The 4,957-nt window shown below is 47.9% G+C and overlaps 1 pseudogene; it reads right to left on the reverse strand.

Annotated features, from left to right (window-relative positions):
* Positions 1–3,587: 3,587 nt before the first annotated feature.
* On the reverse strand, positions 3,588–4,734 carry LOC100768156 (annotated as a pseudogene).
* Between the last annotated feature and the right edge of the window lie 223 nt (positions 4,735–4,957).

A 4,957-nucleotide genomic window follows, 5' to 3' on the forward strand; every position in this document is an offset into this window, starting at 1 on the left:
ACAAAGGTAGGAACTTCTCTCTAAAGGTGATGTTCTGGAAGGTAAATAAAGTGGCAGGAGCACACACTGTCCTCCACTGCTAACCCTCCTCTTCATAGGGAGATTTGTGGGAAGACACACAGGACAGGGTATTGAGAAGACACCAAAGAGCTCAGAAGGGGATAAGGGGTACACAACCCCAGCAACTCTAAGGATCAAACATAGTGTTTCCTGGAGAAGTTCTTGTTGACTGGGCCAGCACACTACCCTGAGGTGTTCTTTCACTGGCTTTGGCTGAGAGTCTTCCAGTTGGCGAGAATCCCCAAAGGACACAGATTCAGGTACAGGTGACCTACATGGTTCTAACTGCTCCTCCAAGATTGGGCTCCTACCTAAACTCAGAGACACTGAAGTGATGCTGCAGCTTCTCTGCCAAGTCCCTTTGCTGGATGACCAGGTCCTTCTGCTTCATCAGGTTCTTGCGTCTTTCATCCAGGCTTTCTTGCCCCTGTTCACTAGAAGATTGTGTTCTCAGTGGAAGTTGCTAACTCACATACATAAGCTCATAAACTTGCACAAGTACATGTATGTACACATACAAGCACACTGTAATGCAGTAACATGTTTAGTTTCCCAGTTAATGCTAATATAAGGAGCAATCACCAGGGATTCTATTGAGAAGGTTAACTTTTGTTGGTGATCAAAGAACACAGTGGGCATGAGAGATAGGCATCTCAGTCATTGAAGAGCCTACTCTGTAAACCTAATGCACAGACAAGTGGACTTCTGGGGTCCTGGCCTGTTAGCTAGCCCTGCTTAGGAAGTTCCCCAGGCTGTGCAGAGTGGAAGTGTTCCTAGCACAGGACCACTGGGTGGTGGGGCATCCCACTGGTCTTCCCAGTTTTCCCCAAGATGAACAACTTCTTCCAAAATGAGCTCCCTTTACCACAGGCTGCCTCGATTATGTCCCAAAGCAAATGAGGACAGGAAACTAGAAAATTCTACAACCAGGAGTCAAAATCAATAATTCCTCCCTCCCTGTAAGGTGAATGTGTCAGGGATTTGTTGGAGTAACAAGTGCTGATCAAGTCAGGACCAAATGATTGTAAGCTGAACAAAATTGCATGGAAGGGCTCAACCTCATTGTACTTTTTCACTCATCGGATGATGGACATCTGGATAGTTTCTACTCAAGGCTAATCGGAGGAATGCTGCTACAACCCTGATGTCCCCTAGCTTCTCTGGGGACACCTACTTCATGTACTGGAATGACTGGGTCACCAGCAGAGTACAGTTTAACTTTTGGAAGAATTGTGTGTGACCTCTCTCTGCACTATGGCATTACACCACCAGCAATGTCTGAGGGGCCTCATTTCTCCCAACCCTCCACGAGACTGATTTTAACTCAGAGTGAACAATTTTGAAGAAAAGCAGTTACTGAGCGCTGTAGACATAGCACATGGTGAGTCCTTCGACCATCATGAGCATCAGTGGGGTGGATTGACACAGCCCCATTCTCACAACACAGCATGGCTATGGGACTTCTGCTGGACTGGGGGCAGCTGGAAGCACACTGCAAGTCAGCCTCTCACGGAGTAAAATCCAGGGCAAGCTCCAAGGCTAAGGTTAACAGAGCCAAGGTTAGGCAAAGGTAGAAAGAAAATGGTAGCATGACATGTGCATGAGGACAAAACAGGGTAAAAAGAAGACACAGAGAGTGACCTGACCAATGAGTGTGCAGTCACCATTCGCCCAGAGCAGAGAAGGGACACAAACCCTCAGCCAGCCCATCCTGCCTCTCAGACACCTTGATTTGCCACAGTGGCTCCTCTGTAGGGAGCCGTCCCTGCATTCTCCATTACAATGATGGTGCCTGCAGGCACTGAATGTAAATTATTGCGCAGGCGCTGGGTAATTTTCCATTTCCTTGATCTCTGCCTATTCCGTGGCTCATATGGCCTGAGGAGCTGAAGCCAATCATAGGGTGACACGTCCCAGGCAGCGGCTGCCAGCCTTTATTAGGGGACGGGATTCTTGGCTCGGGGTCTCCGCTCTGGTAAGCTTATGCTCTCCTCTCAAGATGCATTAAAGCTTTCCTGCAGAAGGATCCGAATGTCCTGTGTGGTTCTTGCTGGCGCGGGACACTCCTCCTCACCTTCCTATACTGCATTCCTTTGGTTTGCTCCAAAGCATTTTCTTGTGGATATTTTCCCCTCTACAAATACTTGAAAACCAGTGAGTTACAGTAGTTTTTTTGTTCTTCTGTTCTAGACAGCTAGGTGGACATGCAGAAAGATGAGCGGCAGCATACAGTATTTGATGGATACAAAGTGAGTGGGCACAGTACTTTCCCAATAAAGTTGGACTCCATCATCATTAAAGATGTTTTATGAGTAAGTGAGCATTGAAATATGCAGAAGTACACCGACACACAAAAGTGAACCCATCAGTGCACAAAAGCACAGACTTGCACATATAAGCACCCGTACTCACAGCCACACAAGCCCTTATCCCTACACATACAGGAAACATGGGCACATACAACTATACTCAGCCATACATGGGCACATACACACACAAAGGGACACTATTGGGCAAACAAGAGACATCAGAGACACATACAAACACATATAGAGGTACACACACACACACACACACACACACACACAGACACACACACACCCCTTAACAGAATGGCCAGGGAGAAGACTGCTACCTCTTGGAACCTTTTCTGTTGCAAGGGGAGGTAGTGGGTCCTCGCTGCTGTCTCCAAGGCTCTTAGACTCAGCCAGGCTTTGCTATCCTGGCCTACACTTACTTTTCCTTCCATGAACTTCATCCATCCCAAGACTCTCTGATCCCACAGGTTCCAAGTTGATCCACCATAGTTTCTTCACTAAACCGACCCTGGCTCTTCTACAGAAGATCTTGATAGCTCAAGTAAAAGAAAGTGACCCATGGTCAACACCCAGGATGTTTTCAACTGATTATAGTACATATAATATAATATGAATTCAGCCCTAATGTCAGTCAGAAGGAGGCTAATGACATCATGCTGTGGGATTCCTTGTTGTGAACAAACCAGACATTTTGTGTGGTGTTAGCTCTGTGCAGTGAAAGGCGAGAACTCTACTTTTCATTTGTAAAATAACTGCATTGCTTGATTTTTGTTGTTTATTACAAAAGCATTAATTCCTAAACAATAAGTATGTGTAAAATGAAGAGAGAGAGGTATTGCATCCTTCTTTCTGAGCTACTGAAACTTGTAACAATTAGAAGAGACAAAAGAGGACGGAAGATCCACCTTGGAGAGCACAGGAGATCCGAAGAGTGCTGGCCAGTCAGATCAACCAAAACAGAAAATTTCAGGTTTAGTAAGAGACCTGGGCTCAAGGGAATAGGGGAAAGAGCAACAGAGTCAGATACAACTCAGCCTGTCAAAGTCCTCCCACATCTACGGTCATGCAGTCAGTTCCAGACTGGAAACTCCAGAATGGTCAAGCGGCCAATCAAACACCACCTCCCTGTTACGGGAGCTGATGGTTACTTGGAACTTGGCATTTCCACCTTCACTGTTGTTAGTAGTTCCTGGAGTCACAGCTTCGATGTCAAATGTGACAGTGGATCCGGAGGTAACTGCAGGCAACTGATTAGTCATTTCTTTGCCATTGACAAAAACTGCACCATTGGTGCTGATGCACACAGCTTGGCCCCGCTGCAGAGTCATAGCCATTCTGTTTTTTCTGCACACATTCCTATATTGTCTCGTCTGTCTGGCTGCCCCACAGTTTCAACCCTGAACGTTAATGTCTGCCCACAGAAGTAGGTTGGAGCACTGGAGTAGAGCACACCTGAGGACTCGGCATCATTCCAGAGTGCTATATTTCTTCGACTGCTCAGACTGTATCTCTCAAAGCCAGATGTCCACTCATGAGGCACCAATGTGGAGTGACCTGTCTGGAGAACACTCCAAGGTCTCCACTCTTGCCAGCCGTCTCCTCGGGCGCAGACTCTGAATTGATAATCAACATTGGGGTCCGTGTGCAACACTATGAATTCAGTGTCAGACCCTACACACACATCTTCAAAATGATTTGCAGTACATTTATGGAACTGGGACCTGTAATCTTGGGCTGTAAAATCATCATCCACCTTACACCACCAAACTATGATGCCTCCAGGTTTCTCTATTAATTCTTCAATCTGGTGGGCGGGAAGCTACTGTTCCATGCCTAAAAATGTGGTGTTTCACTATGTTAAGAATAGAATCATCCAACTGAGCCGACGAACAGGGTACATCAACTAGTAAAGGCACTTCTGGTAAGCTGTCCAACGGAATATGTGAGGCCTTTTTGGTAAAGTTCCACAATTTGTCATTCTGTTCTTCTATACCACCAAGAATGGCGATCTCACTTTCTCGGACCAGGTCATCCGCGGTGTTAACTCCATGCTCTCTCTCTATGAGCTTCCGGCAGTCATCTAATGGTTTGATGGTCTCCTGTTCAATGGTGTCCACCTCTTGCAAAAGGGTCACCAGTCGCTCATCCAACAGCTTTCCAAGGGTTCCTTTTAAATCACTAAAATGTTGTTTGAGGACATCTCTTGTCTGTGAAGCACTGTCCTTTATCTGCCTCTGCGCCTCCCGCAGCCCCTGCAACCGCTGGCCCAGCTCCCGCCGGTAGCTCTGCGCCGCCTCCACGTTCTCGCGGGCTTCTTGCAGCAGCACCTCGTCTCTGGCTCCATCACGCCCCTCATCGGGCTGCACTGCCCGCTGCTCCCGACTGCGCGGGGTTCCCGCCAGCGTGCCTGCGGCCTCGTGCAGCGGAAACGCTGCCCCGCCCTGCCCTGCCCGTCACGCCTCTCACCCCCCCACTCCCCCACCCCGCTCCTGGACCTTCTTAAAGAGCTTCTTCACCTCCTCACAGACCCTTTGCAGTACAATCTGCTCTCCCACAGCCTTCTCTTCTCAAGTCTCAAC

Source organism: Cricetulus griseus, chromosome 5 (assembly GCF_003668045.3).
Source record: "Cricetulus griseus strain 17A/GY chromosome 5, alternate assembly CriGri-PICRH-1.0, whole genome shotgun sequence".
Classification (NCBI taxonomy): Eukaryota; Metazoa; Chordata; class Mammalia; order Rodentia; family Cricetidae; genus Cricetulus; species Cricetulus griseus.